Source organism: Pristiophorus japonicus, unplaced genomic scaffold (assembly GCF_044704955.1).
Source record: "Pristiophorus japonicus isolate sPriJap1 unplaced genomic scaffold, sPriJap1.hap1 HAP1_SCAFFOLD_958, whole genome shotgun sequence".
Taxonomy (NCBI): Eukaryota; Metazoa; Chordata; class Chondrichthyes; family Pristiophoridae; genus Pristiophorus; species Pristiophorus japonicus.
Genome location: NW_027254887.1, coordinates 93,096 through 115,747, shown reverse-complemented (window position 1 = coordinate 115,747; position 22,652 = coordinate 93,096). Strand labels below are relative to the sequence as shown.

Here is a 22,652-nt window from a genome sequence, read left to right as displayed (position 1 = left end):
TTCACCGACACCATCCCGGTCACCGACACCATCCCCTTCACCGACACCATCCCCTTCACCGACACCATCCCGGTCACCGACACCATCCCGGTCACCGACACCATCCCGGTCACCGACACATTCCCGGTCACCGACACCGTCCCCTTCACCGACACCATCCCGATCACTGACACCATCCCCGTCACCGACACCATCCCGGTCACCGACACCATCCCTGTCACCGACACCATCTCGGTCACCGACACCATCCCGGTCACCGACACCATCCCCGTCACCGACACCATCTCGGTCACCGACACCATCCCGGTCACCGACACCATCCTGGTCACCGACACCGTCCCTGCCACCGACACCGTCCCGGTCACCGACACCGTCCCTGTCACCGACACCGTCCCTGTCACCGACACCATTCCGGTCACCTACACCAACCCTGTCACCAACACCATCCCCGTCACCGACACCATCCCGGTCACCGACACCATCCCGGTCACCGACAACATCCAGGTCACCGACACCGTCCCTGTCACCGACACCGTCCAGGTCATCGACACCATCCCCTTCACCGACACCATCCCGGTCACCGACACCATCCCGGTCACTGACACCATCCCCGTCACCGACACCATCCCGGTCACCGACACCATCCCTGTCACCGACACCATTCCGGTCACCGACACCATCCCGGCACCAGCACCATCCCGGTCACCGACACCATCCCGGTCACCTACACCATCCCGGTAACCGACACCATCCCGGTCACCGACACCATCCCGGTCACCGACACCATCCCGGTCACCGACACCATCCCAGTCACCGACACCATCCCGGTCACCGACACCATCCCCTTCACCGACACCATCCCCTTCACCGACACCATCCCGGTCACCGACACCATCCCGGTCACCGACACCATCCCGGTCACCGACACCATCCCTGTCACCGACACCATCTCGGTCACCGACACCATCCCGGTCACCGACACCATCTCGGTCATCGACACCATCCCGGTCACCGACACCATCCCCGTTACCGACACCATCTCGGTCACCGACACCATCCCGGTCACCGACACCATCCTGGTCACCGACACCGTCCCTGCCACCGACATCGTCCCGGTCACCGACACCGTCCCTGTCACCGACACCGTCCCTGTCACCGACACCATCCCGGTCACCTGCACCATCCCTGTCACTGACACCGTCCCGGTCACCGACACCGTCCCGGTCACCGACACCAACCCTGTCACCAACACCATCCCCGTCACCGACACCATCCCGGTCACCGACACCATCCCGGTCACCGACAACATCCAGGTCACCGACACCGTCCCTGTCACCGACACCGTCCCGGTCACCGACACCATCCCCTTCACCGACACCATCCTGGTCACCGACACCATCCCCTTCACCGATACCATCCCGGTCACCAACACCATCCCCGTCAACGACACCGTCCCGGTCACTGACACCGTCCCGGTCACTGACAACGTCCAGGTCAACCAAAACCGTCCCTGTCACCGACACCGTCCCGGTCACCGACACCATCCCGGTCACCGACACCGTCCCTGTCACCGACACCTTCCCGGTCACCGACACCGTCCCCTTCACCGACACCAACCCTGTCACCGACACCATCCCCGTCACCGACACCATCCCGGTCACCGACACCATCCCCTTCACCGACACCAACCCTGTCACCGACGCCATCCCCTTCACCGACGCCATCCCGGTCACCGACACCATCCCGGTCACCGACACCATCCCGGTCACCGACACCATCCCCTTCACCGACACTATCCCGGTCACCGGCACCATCCCGGTCACCGACACCATCCCGGTCACCGACACCATCCCCTTCACCGACACCATCCCGGTCACCGGCACCATCCCGGTCACCGACACCATCCCCTTCACCGACACCATCCCGGTCACCGACACCATCCCCTTCACCGACACCATCCCCTTCACCGACACCATCCCGGTCACCGACACCATCCCGGTCACCGACACCATCCCGGTCACTGACACCATCCCCGTCACCGACACCATCCCGGTCACCGACACCATCCCTGTCACCGACACCATCTCGGTCACCGACACCATCCCGGTCACCGACACCATCTCGGTCACCGACACAATCCCGGTCACCGACACCATCCCCGTCACCGACACCATCTCGGTCACCGACACCATCCCGGTCACCGACACCATCCTGGTCACCGACACCGTCCCTGTCACCGACACCGTCCCGGTCACCGACACCGTCCCTGTCACCGACACCGTCCCTGTCACCGACACCATCCCGGTCACCTACACCAACCCTGTCACCAACACCATCCCCGTCACCGACACCATCCCGGTCACCGACAACATCCAGGTCACCGACACCGTCCCTGTCACCGACACCGTCCCGGTCACCGACACCATCCCCTTCACCGACACCATCCCGGTCACCGACACCATCCCCTTCACCGATACCATCCCGGTCACCAACACCATCCCCGTCAACGACACCGTCCCGGTCACTGACACCGTCCCGGTCACTGACACCGTCCCGGTCAACCAAAACCGTCCCTGTCACCGACACCGTCCCGGTCACCGACACCAACCCGGTCACCGACACCATCCCGGTCACCGATACCATCCCGGTCACCGACACCATCCCAGTCACCGACACCATCACGGTCACCGACACCATCCCCTTCACCGACACCATCCCGGTCACCGGCACCATCTCGGTCACCGACACCATCCCGGTCACCGACATCATCCCGGCACCAACACCATCCCGGTCACCGACACCATCCCGGCACCGACACCATCCCGGTCACCGACACCATCCCGGTCACCTACACCAACCCGGTAACCGACACCATCCCGGTCACCGACACCATCCCGGTCACCGACACCATCCCCTTCACCGACACCATCCCGGTCACCGGCACCATCCCGGTCACCGACACCATCCCCTTCACCGACACCATCCCGGTCACCGACACCATCCCCTTCACCGACACCATCCCCTTCACCGACACCATCCCGGTCACCGACACCATCCCGGTCACCGACACCATCCCGGTCACCGACACATTCCCGGTCACCGACACCGTCCCCTTCACCGACACCATCCCGGTCACTGACACCATCCCCGTCACCGACACCATCCCGGTCACCGACACCATCCCTGTCACCGACACCATCTCGGTCACCGACACCATCCCGGTCACCGACACCATCCCCGTCACCGACACCATCTCGGTCACCGACACCATCCCGGTCACCGACACCATCCTGGTCACCGACACCGTCCCTGCCACCGACACCGTCCCGGTCACCGACACCGTCCCTGTCACCGACACCGTCCCTGTCACCGACACCATTCCGGTCACCTACACCAACCCTGTCACCAACACCATCCCCGTCACCGACACCATCCCGGTCACCGACACCATCCCGGTCACCGACAACATCCAGGTCACCGACACCGTCCCTGTCACCGACACCGTCCAGGTCATCGACACCATCCCCTTCACCGACACCATCCCGGTCACCGACACCATCCCGGTCACTGACACCATCCCCGTCACCGACACCATCCCGGTCACCGACACCATCCCTGTCACCGACACCATCCCGGTGACCGACACCATCCCGGTCACCGACACCATCCCGGCACCAGCACCATCCCGGTCACCGACACCATCCCGGTCACCTACACCATCCCGGTCACCGACACCATCCCAGTCACCGACACCATCCCGGTCACCGACACCATCCCGGTCACCGACACCATCCTCTTCACCGACGCCATCCCGGTCACCGACACCATCCCGGTCACCGACACCATCCCCTTCACCGACACTATCCCGGTCACCGGCACCATCCCGGTCACCGACACCATCCCGGTCACTGACACCATCCCCTTCACCGACACCATCCCCGTCACCGACACCATCCCGGTCACCGACACCATCCCGGTCACCGACAACATCCAGGTCACCGACACCGTCCCTGTCACCGACACCGTCCCGGTCACCGACACCATCCCCTTCACCGACACCATCCCGGTCACCGACACCAACCCGGTCACCGACACCATCCCGGTCACCGACACCATCCCGGCACCAACACCATCCCGGTCACTTACACCATCCCCGTCACCGACACCATCCCGGTCACCGACACCATCCCTGTCACCGACACCATCCCGGTCACCGACACCATCCCGGTCACCGACACCATCCCGGCACCGACACCATCCCGGTCACCGACACCATCCCGGTCACCGACAACATCCAGGTCACCGACACCGTCCCTGTCACCGACACCGTCCCGGTCACCGACACCATCCCCTTCACCGACACCATCCCGGTCACCGACACCATCCCCTTCACCGATACCATCCCGGTCACCAACACCATCCCCGTCAACGACACCGTCCCGGTCACTGACACCGTCCCGGTCACTGACACCGTCCCGGTCAACCAAAACCGTCCCTGTCACCGACACCGTCCCGGTCACCGACACCAACCCGGTCACCGACACCATCCCGGTCACCGATACCATCCCGGTCACCGACACCATCCCAGTCACCGACACCATCCCCTTCACCGACACCATCACGGTCACCGACACCATCCCCTTCACCGACACCATCCCGGTCACCGGCACCATCCCGGTCACCGACACCATCCCGGCACCAACACCATCCCGGTCACTGACACCATCCCCGTCACCGACACCATCCCGGTCACCGACACCATCCCTGTCACCGACACCATCCCGGTCACCGACACCATCCCGGTCACCGACACCATCCCGGCACCAGCACCATCCCGGCACCAGCACCATCCCGGTCACCGACACCATCCCGGTCACCTACACCAACCCGGTAACCGACACCATCCCGGTCACCGACACCATCCCCTTCACCGACACCATCCCCTTCACCTACACCAACCCGGTAACCGACACCAGCCCGGTCACCGACACCAGCCCGGTCACCGACACCATCCCCTTCACCGACACCATCCCGGTCACCGGCACCATCCCGGTCACCGACACCATCCCCTTCACCGACACCATCCCGGTCACCGACACCATCCCCTTCACCGACACCATCCCCTTCACCGACACCATCCCGGTCACCGACACCATCCCGGTCACCGACACCATCCCGGTCACCGACACCGTCCCTGTCACCGACACATTCCCGGTCACCGACACCGTCCCCTTCACCGACACCATCCCGGTCACTGACACCATCCCGGTCACCGACACCATCCCGGTCACCGACACCATCTCGGTCACCGACACCATCCCGGTCACCGACACCATCTCGGTCACCGACACCATCCCGGTCACCGACACCATCCCCGTCACCGACACCATCTCGGTCACCGACACCATCCCGGTCACCGACACCATCCTGGTCACCGACACCGTCCCTGCCACCGACACCGTCCCGGTCACCGACACCGTCCCTGTCACCGACACCGTTCCGGTCACCTACACCAACCCTGTCACCAACACCATCCCCGTCACCGACACCATCCCGGTCACCGACACCATCCCGGTCACCGACAACATCCAGGTCACCGACACCGTCCCTGTCACCGACACCGTCCCGGTCATCGACACCGTCCCCTTCACCGACACCATCCCGGTCACCGACACAATCCCGGTCACCGACACCATCCCCGTCACCGACACCATCCCGGTCACCGACACCATCCCCTTCACCGATACCATCCCGGTCACCAACACCATCCCCGTCAACGACACCGTCCCGGTCACTGACACCGTCCCGGTCACTGACACCGTCCCGGTCAACCAAAACCGTCCCTGTCACCGACACCGTCCCGGTCACCGACACCAACCCGGTCACCGACACCATCCCCGTCACCGACACCATCCCGGTCACCGACACCATCCCCTTCACCGATACCATCCCGGTCACCAACACCATCCCCGTCAACGACACCGTCCCGGTCACTGACACCGTCCCGGTCACTGACACCGTCCCGGTCAACCAAAACCGTCCCTGTCACCGACACCGTCCCGGTCACCGACACCAACCCGGTCACCGACACCATCCCGGTCACCGATACCATCCCGGTCACCGACACCATCCCAGTCACCGACACCATCCCCTTCACCGACACCATCACGGTCACCGACACCATCCCCTTCACCGACACCATCCCGGTCACCGGCACCATCTCGGTCACCGACACCATCCCTGTCACCGACACCATCCCCTTCACCGACACCATCCCGGTCACCGACACCATCCCGGTCACCGACACCATCCCCTTCACCGACACCATCCCGGTCACCGACACCATCCCGGTCACCGACACCATCCCGGTCACCGACACCATCCCGGCACCGACACCATCCCGGCACCGACACCATCCCGGTCACCGACACCATCCCTGTCACCGACACCATCCCGGTCACCGACACCATCCCGGTCACCGACACTATCCCCTTCACCGACACCATCCCGGTCACCGGCACCATCCCGGTCACCGACACCATCCCGGTCACCGACACCATCCCCTTCACCGACACCATCCCGGTCACCGACACCATCCCGGTCACCGACACCATCCCGGTCACCGACACCATCCCCTTCACCGACACCATCCCGGTCACCGACACCATCCCGGTCACCGACACCATCCCCTTCACCGACACCATCCCGGTCACCGACACCATCCCCTTCACTGACACCATCCCGGTCACCGGCACCATCCCCTTCACCGACACCATCCCGGTCACCGACACCATCCCCTTCACCGATACCATCCCGGTCACCAACACCATCCCCGTCAACGACACCGTCCCGGTCACTGACACCGTCCCGGTCACTGACACCGTCCCGGTCAACCAAAACCGTCCCTGTCACCGACACCGTCCCGGTCACCGACACCAACCCGGTCACCGACACCATCCCGGTCACCGATACCATCCCGGTCACCGACACCATCCCAGTCACCGACACCATCCCCTTCACCGACACCATCCCGGTCACCGACACCATCCCGGTCACCGACACCATCCCCTTCACCGACACCATCCCGGTCACCGACACCATCCCCTTCACCGACACCATCCCGGTCACCGGCACCATCCCGGTCACCGACACCATCCCGGTCACCGACACCATCCCGGCACCAACACCATCCCGGTCACCGACACCATCCCAGTCACCGACACCATCCCTGTCACCGACACCATCCCGGTCACCGACACCATCCCGGTCACCGACACCATCCCCTTCACCGACACCATCCCGGTCACCGACACCATCCCAGTCACCGACACCATCCCCTTCACCGACACCATCCCTGTCACCGACACCATCCCCTTCACCGACACCATCCCGGTCACCGACACCATCCCGGTCACCAACACCATCCCCTTCACCGACACCATCCCGGTCACCGACACCATCCCCTTCACCGACACCATCCCGGTCACCGGCACCATCCCGGTCACCGACACCATCCCGGTCACCGACACCATCCCGGCACCAACACCATCCCGGTCACCGACACCATCCCGGTCACCGACACCATTCCTGTCACCGACACCATCCCCTTCACCGACACCATCCCGGTCACCGACACCATCCCCTTCACCGACACCATCCCGGTCACCGGCACCATCCCGGTCACCGACACCATCCCGATCACCGACACCATCCCGGCACCAACACCATCCCGGTCACCGACACCATCCCGGTCACCGACACAATCCCTGTCACCGACACCATCCCGGTCACCGACATCATCCCGGTCACCGACACCATCCCCTTCACCGACACCATCCCGGTCACCGACACCATCCCAGTCACCGACACCATCCCCTTCACCGACACCATCCCGGTCACCGACACCATCCCCTTCACCGACACCATCCCGGTCACCGACACCATCCCGGTCAACGACACCATCCCCTTCACCGACACCATCCCGGTCACCGACACCATCCCCTTCACCGACAACATCCCGGTCACCGGCACCATCCCGGTCACCGACACCATCCCGGTCACCGACACCATTCCGGCACCAACACCATCCCGGTCACCGACACCATCCCTGTCACCGACACCATCCCGGTCACCGACACCATCCCGGTCACCGACACCATCCCCTTCACCGACACCATCCCGGTCACCGACGCCATCCCAGTCACCGACACCATCCCCTTCACCGACACCATCCCGGTCACCGACACCATCCCGGTCACCGACACCATCCCCTTCACCGACACCATCCCGGTCACCGACACCATCCCGGTCACCGACACCATCCCCTTCACCGACACCATCCCCTTCACCGACACCATCCCGGTCACCGACACCATCCCGGTCACCGACACCATCCCGGTCACCGACACCGTCCCGGTCACCGACACCGTCCCCTTCACCGACACCATCCCGGTCACCGACACCGTCCCTGTCACCGACACCTTCCCGGTCACCGACACCATCCCTGTCACCGACACCATCTCGGTCACCGACACCATCCCGGTCACCGACACCATCTCGGTCACCGACACCATCCCGGTCACCGACACCATCCCCGTCACCGACACCATCTCGGTCACCGACACCATCCCGGTCACCGACACCATCCTGGTCACCGACACCGTCCCTGCCACCGACATCGTCCCGGTCACCGACACCGTCCCTGTCACCGACACCGTCCCTGTCACCGACACCATCCCGGTCACCTACACCATCCCTGTCACTGACACCGTCCCGGTCACTGACACCGTCCCGGTCACCGACACCGTCCCGGTCACCGACACCAACCCTGTCACCAACACCATCCTCGTCACCGACACCATCCCGGTCACCGACACCATCCCGGTCACCGACAACATCCAGGTCACCGACACCGTCCCTGTCACCGACACCGTCCCGGTCACCGACACCATCCCCTTCACTGACACCATCCTGGTCACCGACACCATCCCCTTCACCGATACCATCCCGGTCACCAACACCATCCCCGTCAACGACACCGTCCCGGTCACTGACACCGTCCCGGTCACTGACAACGTCCAGGTCAACCAAAACCGTCCCTGTCACCGACACCGTCCCGGTCACCGACACCATCCCGGTCACCGACACCGTCCCTGTCACCGACACCTTCCCGGTCACCGACACCGTCCCCTTCACCAACACCAACCCTGTCACCAACACCATCCCCGTCACCGACACCATCCCGGTCACCGACACCATCCCTGTCACCGACACCATCCCCTTCACCGACACCATCCCCTTCACCGACACCATCCCGGTCACCGACACCATCCCGGTCACCGACACCATCCCGGTCACCGACACCTTCCCGGTCACCGACACCATCCCGGTCACCGACACCGTCCCTGTCACCGACACATTCCCGGTCACCGACACCGTCCCCTTCACCGACACCATCCCGGTCACTGACACCATCCCCGTCACCGACACCATCCCGGTCACCGACACCATCCCTGTCACCGACACCATCTCGGTCACCGACACCATCCCGGTCACCGACACCATCTCGGTCACCGACACCATCCCGGTCACCGACACCATCCCCGTCACCGACACCATCTCGGTCACCGACACCATCCCGGTCACCGACACCATCCTGGTCACCGACACCGTCCCTGCCACCGACACCGGCCCGGTCACCGACACCGTCCCTGTCACCGACACCGTCCCTGTCACCGACACCATCCCGGTCACCTACACCAACCCTGTCACCAACACCATCCCCGTCACCGACACCATCCCGGTCACCGACACCATTCCGGTCACCGACAACATCCAGGTCACCGACACCGTCCCTGTCACCGACACCGTCCCGGTCACCGACACCATCCCCTTCACCGACACCATCCCGGTCACCGACACCATCCCCTTCACCGATACCATCCCGGTCACCAACACCATCCCCGTCAACGACACCGTCCCGGTCACTGACACCGTCCCGGTCACTGACACCGTCCCGGTCAACCAAAACCGTCCCTGTCACCGACACCGTCCCGGTCACCGACACCAACCCGGTCACCGACACCATCCCGGTCACCGATACCATCCCGGTCACCGACACCATCCCAGTCACCGACACCATCATGGTCACCGACACCATCCCCTTCACCGACACCATCCCGGTCACCGGCACCATCTCGGTCACCGACACCATCCCTGTCACCGACACCATCCCCTTCACCGACACCATCCCGGTCACCGACACCATCCCGGTCACCGACACCATCCCCTTCACCGACACCATCCCGGTCACCGACACCATCCCGGTCACCGACACCATCCCGGTCACCGACACCATCCCGGCACCGACACCATCCCGGCACCAACACCATCCCGGTCACCGACACCATCCCTGTCACCGACACCATCCCGGTCACCGACACCATCCCGGTCACCGACACCATCCCCTTCACCGACACCATCCCGGTCACCAGCACCATCCCGGTCACCGACACCATCCCGGTCACCGACACCATCCCCTTCACCGACACCATCCCGGTCACCGACACCATCCCGGTCACCGACACCATCCCGGTCACCGACACCATCCCCTTCACCGACACCATCCCGGTCACCGACACCATCCCGGTCACCGACACCATCCCCTTCACCGACACCATCCCGGTCACCGACACCATCCCCTTCACTGACACCATCCCGGTCACCGGCACCATCCCGGTCACCGACACCATCCCTGTCACCGACACCATCCCGGTCACCGACACCATCCCGGTCACCGACACCATCCCCTTCACCGACACCATCCCGGTCACCGACACCATCCCAGTCACCGACACCATCCCCTTCACCGACACCATCCCGGTCACCGACACCATCCCCTTCACCGACACCATCCCGGTCACCGACACCATCCCGGTCACCCACACCATCTCCTTCACCGACACCATCCCGGTCACCGACACCATCCCCTTCACCGACACCATCCCGGTCACCGGCACCATCCCGGTCACCGACACCATCCCGGTCACCGACACCATCCCGGCCACCGACACCATCCCCGTCACCGACACCATCTCGGTCACCGACACCATCCCGGTCACCGACACCATCCTGGTCACCGACACCGTCCCTGCCACCGACATCGTCCCGGTCACCGACACCGTCCCTGTCACCGACACCGTCCCTGTCACCGACACCATCCCGGTCACCTACACCATCCCTGTCACTGACACCGTCCCGGTCACTGACACCGTCCCGGTCACCGACACCGTCCCGGTCACCGACACCAACCCTGTCACCAACACCATCCTCGTCACCGACACCATCCCGGTCACCGACACCATCCCGGTCACCGACAACATCCAGGTCACCGACACCGTCCCTGTCACCGACACCGTCCCGGTCACCGACACCATCCCCTTCACTGACACCATCCTGGTCACCGACACCATCCCCTTCACCGATACCATCCCGGTCACCAACACCATCCCCGTCAACGACACCGTCCCGGTCACTGACACCGTCCCGGTCACTGACAACGTCCAGGTCAACCAAAACCGTCCCTGTCACCGACACCGTCCCGGTCACCGACACCATCCCGGTCACCGACACCGTCCCTGTCACCGACACCTTCCCGGTCACCGACACCGTCCCCTTCACCAACACCAACCCTGTCACCAACACCATCCCCGTCACCGACACCATCCCGGTCACCGACACCATCCCTGTCACCGACACCATCCCCTTCACCGACACCATCCCCTTCACCGACACCATCCCGGTCACCGACACCATCCCGGTCACCGACACCATCCCGGTCACCGACACCTTCCCGGTCACCGACACCATCCCGGTCACCGACACCGTCCCTGTCACCGACACATTCCCGGTCACCGACACCGTCCCCTTCACCGACACCATCCCGGTCACTGACACCATCCCCGTCACCGACACCATCCCGGTCACCGACACCATCCCTGTCACCGACACCATCTCGGTCACCGACACCATCCCGGTCACCGACACCATCTCGGTCACCGACACCATCCCGGTCACCGACACCATCCCCGTCACCGACACCATCTCGGTCACCGACACCATCCCGGTCACCGACACCATCCTGGTCACCGACACCGTCCCTGCCACCGACACCGGCCCGGTCACCGACACCGTCCCTGTCACCGACACCGTCCCTGTCACCGACACCATCCCGGTCACCTACACCAACCCTGTCACCAACACCATCCCCGTCACCGACACCATCCCGGTCACCGACACCATTCCGGTCACCGACAACATCCAGGTCACCGACACCGTCCCTGTCACCGACACCGTCCCGGTCACCGACACCATCCCCTTCACCGACACCATCCCGGTCACCGACACCATCCCCTTCACCGATACCATCCCGGTCACCAACACCATCCCCGTCAACGACACCGTCCCGGTCACTGACACCGTCCCGGTCACTGACACCGTCCCGGTCAACCAAAACCGTCCCTGTCACCGACACCGTCCCGGTCACCGACACCAACCCGGTCACCGACACCATCCCGGTCACCGATACCATCCCGGTCACCGACACCATCCCAGTCACCGACACCATCACGGTCACCGACACCATCCCCTTCACCGACACCATCCCGGTCACCGGCACCATCTCGGTCACCGACACCATCCCTGTCACCGACACCATCCCCTTCACCGACACCATCCCGGTCACCGACACCATCCCGGTCACCGACACCATCCCCTTCACCGACACCATCCCGGTCACCGACACCATCCCGGTCACCGACACCATCCCGGTCACCGACACCATCCCGGCACCGACACCATCCCGGCACCAACACCATCCCGGTCACCGACACCATCCCTGTCACCGACACCATCCCGGTCACCGACACCATCCCGGTCACCGACACCATCCCCTTCACCGACACCATCCCGGTCACCGGCACCATCCCGGTCACCGACACCATCCCGGTCACCGACACCATCCCCTTCACCGACACCATCCCGGTCACCGACACCATCCCGGTCACCGACACCATCCCGGTCACCGACACCATCCCCTTCACCGACACCATCCCGGTCACCGACACCATCCCGGTCACCGACACCATCCCCTTCACCGACACCATCCCGGTCACCGACACCATCCCCTTCACTGACACCATCCCGGTCACCGGCACCATCCCGGTCACCGACACCATCCCTGTCACCGACACCATCCCGGTCACCGACACCATCCCGGTCACCGACACCATCCCCTTCACCGACACCATCCCGGTCACCGACACCATCCCAGTCACCGACACCATCCCCTTCACCGACACCATCCCGGTCACCGACACCATCCCCTTCACCGACACCATCCCGGTCACCGACACCATCCCGGTCACCCACACCATCTCCTTCACCGACACCATCCCGGTCACCGACACCATCCCCTTCACCGACACCATCCCGGTCACCGGCACCATCCCGGTCACCGACACCATCCCGGTCACCGACACCATCCCGGCACCAACACCATCCCGGTCACCGACACCATCCCGGTCACCGACACCATTCCTGTCACCGACACCATCCCCTTCACCGACACCATCCCGGTCACCGACACCATCCCCTTCACCGACACCATCCCGGTCACCGGCACCATCCCGGTCACCGACACCATCCCGATCACCGACACCATCCCGGCACCGACACCATCCCGGTCACCGACACCATCCCGGTCACCGACACCATCCCTGTCACCGACACCATCCCGGTCACCGACACCATCCCCTTCACCGACACCATCCCGGTCACCGACACCATCCCAGTCACCGACACCATCCCGGTCACCGACACCATCCCCTTCACCAACACCATCCCGGTCACCGACACCATCCCGGTCAACGACACCATCCCCTTCACCGACACCATCCCGGTCACCGACACCATCCCCTTCACCGACAACATCCCGGTCACCGGCACCATCCCGGTCACCGACACCATCCCGGTCACCGACACCATCCCGGCACCAACACCATCCCGGTCACCGACACCATCCCTGTCACCGACACCAGCCCGGTCACCGACACCATCCCGGTCACCGACACCATCCCCTTCACCGACACCATCCCGGTCACCGACGCCATCCCAGTCACCGACACCATCCCCTTCACCGACACCATCCCGGTCACCGACACCATCCCGGTCACCGACACCATCCCCTTCACCGACACCATCCCGGTCACCGACACCATCCCGGTCACCGACACCATCCCCTTCACCGACACCATCCCCTTCACCGACACCATCCCGGTCACCGACACCGTCCCGGTCACCGACACCGTCCCCTTCACCGACACCATCCCGGTCAACGACACCGTCCCTGTCACCGACACCTTCCCGGTCACCGACACCATCCCTGTCACCGACACCATCTCGGTCACCGACACCATCCCGGTCACCGACACCATCTCGGTCATCGACACCATCCCGGTCACCGACACCATCCCCGTTACCGACACCATCTCGGTCACCGACACCATCCCGGTCACCGACACCATCCTGGTCACCGACACCGTCCCTGCCACCGACATCGTCCCGGTCACCGACACCGTCCCTGTCACCGACACCGTCCCTGTCACCGACACCATCCCGGTCACCTGCACCATCCCTGTCACTGACACCGTCCCGGTCACCGACACCGTCCCGGTCACCGACACCAACCCTGTCACCAACACCATCCCCGTCACCGACACCATCCCGGTCACCGACACCATCCCGGTCACCGACAACATCCAGGTCACCGACACCGTCCCTGTCACCGACACCGTCCCGGTCACCGACACCATCCCCTTCACCGACACCATCCTGGTCACCGACACCATCCCCTTCACCGATACCATCCCGGTCACCAACACCATCCCCGTCAACGACACCGTCCCGGTCACTGACACCGTCCCGGTCACTGACAACTTCCAGGTCAACCAAAACCGTCCCTGTCACCGACACCGTCCCGGTCACCGACACCATCCCGGTCACCGACACCGTCCCTGTCACCGACACCTTCCCGGTCACCGACACCGTCCCCTTCACCGACACCAACCCTGTCACCAACACCATCCCCGTCACCGACACCATCCCGGTCACCGACACCATCCCTGTCACCGACACCATCCCGGTCACCGACACCATCCCCTTCACCGACGCCATCCCCTTCACCGACGCCATCCCGGTCACCGACACCATCCCGGTCACCGACACCATCCCGGTCACCGACACCATCCCCTTCACCGACACTATCCCGGTCACCGGCACCATCCCGGTCACCGACACCATCCCGGTCACCGACACCATCCCCTTCACCGACACCATCCCGGTCACCGGCACCATCCCGGTCACCGACACCATCCCCTTCACCGACACCATCCCGGTCACCGACACCATCCCCTTCACCGACACCATCCCCTTCACCGACACCATCCCGGTCACCGACACCATCCCGGTCACCGACACCATCCCGGTCACTGACACCATCCCCGTCACCGACACCATCCCGGTCACCGACACCATCCCTGTCACCGACACCATCTCGGTCACCGACACCATCCCGGTCACCGACACCATCTCGGTCACCGACACCATCCCGGTCACCGACACCATCCCTGTCACCGACACCATCTCGGTCACCGACACCATCCCGGTCACCGACACCATCCTGGTCACCGACACCGTCCCTGCCACCGACACCGTCCCGGTCACCGACACCGTCCCTGTCACCGACACCGTCCCTGTCACCGACACCATCCCGGTCACCTACACCAACCCTGTCACCAACACCATCCCCGTCACCGACACCATCCCGGTCACCGACAACATCCAGGTCACCGACACCGTCCCTGTCACCGACACCGTCCCGGTCACCGACACCATCCCCTTCACCGACACCATCCCGGTCACCGACACCATCCCCTTCACCGATACCATCCCGGTCACCAACACCATCCCCGTCAACGACACCGTCCCGGTCACTGACACCGTCCCGGTCACTGACACCGTCCCGGTCAACCAAAACCGTCCCTGTCACCGACACCGTCCCGGTCACCGACACCAACCCGGTCACCGACACCATCCCGGTCACCGATACCATCCCGGTCACCGACACCATCCCAGTCACCGACACCATCACGGTCACCGACACCATCCCCTTCACCGACACCATCCCGGTCACCGGCACCATCTCGGTCACCGACACCATCCCGGTCACCGACACCATCCCGGCACCAACACCATCCCGGTCACCGACACCATCCCCGTCACCGACACCATCCCGGTCACCGGCACCATCTCGGTCACCGACACCATCCCGGTCACCGACACCATCCCGGCACCAACACCATCCCGGTCACCGATACCATCCCCGTCACCGACACCATCCCGGTCACCGACACCATCCCTGTCACCGACACCATCCCGGTCACCGACACCATCCCGGTCACCGACACCATCCCGGCACCAGCACCATCCCGGTCACCGACACCATCCCGGTCACCTACACCAACCCGGTAACCGACACCATCCCGGTCACCGACACCATCCCGGTCACCGACACCATCCCCTTCACCGACACCATCCCGGTCACCGGCACCATCCCGGTCACCGACACCATCCCCTTCACCGACACCATCCCGGTCACCGACACCATCCCCTTCACCGACACCATCCCCTTCACCGACACCATCCCGGTCACCGACACCATCCCGGTCACCGACACCATCCCGGTCACCGACACATTCCCGGTCACCGACACCGTCCCCTTCACCGACACCATCCCGATCACTGACACCATCCCCGTCACCGACACCATCCCGGTCACCGACACCATCCCTGTCACCGACACCATCTCGGTCACCGACACCATCCCGGTCACCGACACCATCCCCGTCACCGACACCATCTCGGTCACCGACACCATCCCGGTCACCGACACCATCCTGGTCACCGACACCGTCCCTGCCACCGACACCGTCCCGGTCACCGACACCGTCCCTGTCACCGACACCGTCCCTGTCACCGACACCATTCCGGTCACCTACACCAACCCTGTCACCAACACCATCCCCGTCACCGACACCATCCCGGTCACCGACACCATCCCGGTCACCGACAACATCCAGGTCACCGACACCGTCCCTGTCACCGACACCGTCCAGGTCATCGACACCATCCCCTTCACCGACACCATCCCGGTCACCGACACCATCCCGGTCACTGACACCATCCCTGTCACCGACACCATCCCGGTCACCGACACCATCCCTGTCACCGACACCATTCCGGTCACCGACACCATCCCGGTCACCGACACCATCCCGGCACCAGCACCATCCCGGTCACCGACACCATCCCGGTCACCTACACCATCCCGGTAACCGACACCATCCCGGTCACCGACACCATCCCGGTCACCGACACCATCCCCTTCACCGACACCATCCCGGTCACCGACACCATCCCAGTCACCGACACCATCCCGGTCACCGACACCATCCCCTTCACCGACACCATCCCCTTCACCGACACCATCCCGGTCACCGACACCATCCCGGTCACCGACACCATCCCGGTCACCGACACCATCCCTGTCACCGACACCATCTCGGTCACCGACACCATCCCGGTCACCGACACCATCTCGGTCATCGACACCATCCCGGTCACCGACACCATCCCCGTTACCGACACCATCTCGGTCACCGACACCATCCCGGTCACCGACACCATCCTGGTCACCGACACCGTCCCTGCCACCGACATCGTCCCGGTCACCGACACCGTCCCTGTCACCGACACCGTCCCTGTCACCGACACCATCCCGGTCACCTGCACCATCCCTGTCACTGACACCGTCCCGGTCACCGACACCGTCCCGGTCACCGACACCAACCCTGTCACCAACACCATCCCCGTCACCGACACCATCCCGGTCACCGACACCATCCCGGTCACCGACAACATCCAGGTCACCGACACCGTCCCTGTCACCGACACCGTCCCGGTCACCGACACCATCCCCTTCACCGACACCATCCTGGTCACCGACACCATCCCCTTCACCGATACCATCCCGGTCACCAACACCATCCCCGTCAACGACACCGTCCCGGTCACTGACACCGTCCCGGTCACTGACAACGTCCAGGTCAACCAAAACCGTCCCTGTCACCGACACCGTCCCGGTCACCGACACCATCCCGGTCACCGACACCGTCCCTGTCACCGACACCTTCCCGGTCACCGACACCGTCCCCTTCACCGACACCAACCCTGTCACCGACACCATCCCCGTCACCGACACCATCCCGGTCACCGACACCATCCCTGTCACCGACACCATCCCGGTCACCGACACCATCCCCTTCACCGACGCCATCCCCTTCACCGACGCCATCCCGGTCACCGACACCATCCCGGTCACCGACACCATCCCGGTCACCGACACCATCCCCTTCACCGACACTATCCCGGTCACCGGCACCATCCCGGTCACCGACACCATCCCGGTCACCGACACCATCCCCTTCACCGACACCATCCCGGTCACCGGCACCATCCCGGTCACCGACACCATCCCCTTCACCGACACCATCCCGGTCACCGACACCATCCCCTTCACCGACACCATCCCCTTCACCGACACCATCCCGGTCACCGACACCATCCCGGTCACCGACACCATCCCGGTCACTGACACCATCCCCGTCACCGACACCATCCCGGTCACCGACACCATCCCTGTCACCGACACCATCTCGGTCACCGACACCATCCCGGTCACCGACACCATCTCGGTCACCGACACCATCCCGGTCACCGACACCATCCCCGTCACCGACACCATCTCGGTCACCGACACCATCCCGGTCACCGACACCATCCTGGTCACCGACACCGTCCCTGCCACCGACACCGTCCCGGTCACCGACACCGTCCCTGTCACCGACACCGTCCCTGTCACCGACACCATCCCGGTCACCTACACCAACCCTGTCACCAACACCATCCCCGTCACCGACACCATCCCGGTCACCGACAACATCCAGGTCACCGACACCGTCCCTGTCACCGACACCGTCCCGGTCACCGACACCATCCCCTTCACCGACACCATCCCGGTCACCGACACCATCCCCTTCACCGATACCATCCCGGTCACCAACACCATCCCCGTCAACGACACCGTCCCGGTCACTGACACCGTCCCGGTCACTGACACCGTCCCGGTCAACCAAAACCGTCCCTGTCACCGACACCGTCCCGGTCACCGACACCAACCCGGTCACCGACACCATCCCGGTCACCGATACCATCCCGGTCACCGACACCATCCCAGTCACCGACACCATCACGGTCACCGACACCATCCCCTTCACCGACACCATCCCGGTCACCGGCACCATCTCGGTCACCGACACCATCCCGGTCACCGACACCATCCCGGCACCAACACCATCCCGGTCACCGACACCATCCCCGTCACCGACACCATCCCGGTCACCGACACCATCCCTGTCACCGACACCATCCCGGTCACCGACACCATCCCGGTCACCGACACCATCCCGGCACCAGCACCATCCCGGTCACCGACACCATCCCGGTCACCTACACCAACCCGGTAACCGACACCATCCCGGTCACCGACACCATCCCGGTCACCGACACCATCCCCTTCACCGACACCATCCCGGTCACCGGCACCATCCCGGTCACCGACACCATCCCCTTCACCGACACCATCCCGGTCACCGACACCATCCCCTTCACCGACACCATCCCCTTCACCGACACCATCCCGGTCACCGACACCATCCCGGTCACCGACACCATCCCGGTCACCGACACATTCCCGGTCACCGACACCGTCCCCTTCACCGACACCATCCCGGTCACTGACACCATCCCCGTCACCGACACCATCCCGGTCACCGACACCATCCCTGTCACCGACACCATCTCGGTCACCGACACCATCCCGGTCACCGACACCATCCCCGTCACCGACACCATCTCGGTCACCGACACCATCCCGGTCACCGACACCATCCTGGTCACCGACACCGTCCCTGCCACCGACACCGTCCCGGTCACCGACACCGTCCCTGTCACCGACACCGTCCCTGTCACCGACACCATTCCGGTCACCTACACCAACCCTGTCACCAACACCATCCCCGTCACCGACACCATCCCGGTCACCGACACCATCCCGGTCACCGACAACATCCAGGTCACCGACACCGTCCCTGTCACCGACACCGTCCAGGTCATCGACACCATCCCCTTCACCGACACCATCCCGGTCACCGACACCATCCCGGTCACTGACACCATCCCCGTCACCGACACCATCCCGGTCACCGACACCATCCCTGTCACCGACACCATCCCGGTCACCGACACCATCCCGGTCACCGACACCATCCCGGCACCAGCACCATCCCGGTCACCGACACCATCCCGGTCACCTACACCATCCCGGTAACCGACACCATCCCGGTCACCGACACCATCCCGGTCACCGACACCATCCCCTTCACCGACACCATCCCGGTCACCGACACCATCCCAGTCACCGACACCATCCCGGTCACCGACACCATCCCGGTCACCGACACCATCCCCTTCACCGACGCCATCCCGGTCACCGACACCATCCCGGTCACCGACACCATCCCCTTCACCGACACTATCCCGGTCACCGGCACCATCCCGGTCACCGACACCATCCCGGTCACTGACACCATCCCCTTCACCGACACCATCCCCGTCACCGACACCATCCCGGTCACCGACACCATCCCGGTCACCGACAACATCCAGGTCACCGACACCGTCCCTGTCACCGACACCGTCCCGGTCACCGACACCATCCCCTTCACCGACACCATCCCGGTCACCGACACCAACCCGGTCACCGACACCATCCCGGTCACCAACACCATCCCGGTCGCCGACACCATCCCGGTCACCGACACCATCCCGGCACCAACACCATCCCGGTCACTTACACCATCCCCGTCACCGACACAATCCCGGTCACCGACACCATCCCTGTCACCGACACCATCCCGGTCACCGACACCATCCCGGTCACCGACACCATCCCGGTCACCGACACCATCCCGGCACCGACACCATCCCGGTCACCGACACCATCCCGGTCACCGACAACATCCAGGTCACCGACACCGTCCCTGTCACCGACACCGTCCCGGTCACCGACACCATCCCCTTCACCGACACCATCCCGGTCACCGACACCATCCCCTTCACCGATACCATCCCGGTCACCAACACCATCCCCGTCAACGACACCGTCCCGGTCACTGACACCGTCCCGGTCACTGACACCGTCCCGGTCAACCAAAACCGTCCCTGTCACCGACACCGTCCCGGTCACCGACACCAACCCGGTCACCGACACCATCCCGGTCACCGATACCATCCCGGTCACCGACACCATCCCAGTCACCGACACCATCCCCTTCACCGACACCATCACGGTCACCGACACCATCCCCTTCACCGACACCATCCCGGTCACCGGCACCATCTCGGTCACCGACACCATCCAGGTCACCGACACCATCCCAGTCACCGACACCATCCCCTTCACCGACACCATCACGGTCACCGACACCATCCCCTTCACCGACACCATCCCGGTCACCGGCACCATCTCGGTCACCGACACCATCCCGGTCACCGACACCATCCCGGCACCAACACCATCCCGGTCACTGACACCATCCCCGTCACCGACACCATCCCGGTCACCGACACCATCCCTGTCACCGACACCATCCCCTTCACCGACGCCATCCCGGTCACCGACACCATCCCGGTCACCGACACCATCCCCTTCACCGACACTATCCCGGTCACCGGCACCATCCCGGTCACCGACACCATCCCGGTCACTGACACCATCCCCTTCACCGACACCATCCCCGTCACCGACACCATCCCGGTCACCGACACCATCCCGGTCACCGACAACATCCAGGTCACCGACACCGTCCCTGTCACCGACACCATCCCGGTCACCGATACCATCCCGGTCACCGACACCATCCCAGTCACCGACACCATCCCCTTCACCGACACCATCACGGTCACCGACACCATCCCCTTCACCGACACCATCCCGGTCACCGGCACCATCTCGGTCACCGACACCATCCCGGTCACCGACACCATCCCGGCACCAACACCATCCCGGTCACTGACACCATCCCCGTCACCGACACCATCCCGGTCACCGACACCATCCCTGTCACCGACACCATCCCGGTCACCGACACCATCCCGGTCACCGACACCATCCCGGCACCAGCACCATCCCGGTCACCGACACCATCCCGGTCACCTACACCAACCCGGTAACCGACACCATCCCGGTCACCGACACCATCCCGGTCACCGACACCATCCCCTTCACCGACACCATCCCGGTCACCGGCACCATCCCGGTCACCGACACCATCCCCTTCACCGACACCATCCCGGTCACCGACACCATCCCCTTCACCGACACCATCCCCTTCACCGACACCATCCCGGTCACCGAC

The 22,652-nt window shown here is 64.5% G+C and overlaps 1 protein-coding gene across 1 annotated transcript in view; it reads right to left on the bottom strand.

The window, feature by feature from the left end:
- Positions 1-22,652, bottom strand: part of LOC139258380 (spectrin beta chain, non-erythrocytic 1-like) — a gene marked incomplete at its 3' end in the record, with an annotated part of 91,286 nt that overhangs the window by 24,254 nt on the left and 44,380 nt on the right. The gene's annotated exons all lie outside the window — the stretch shown is intronic.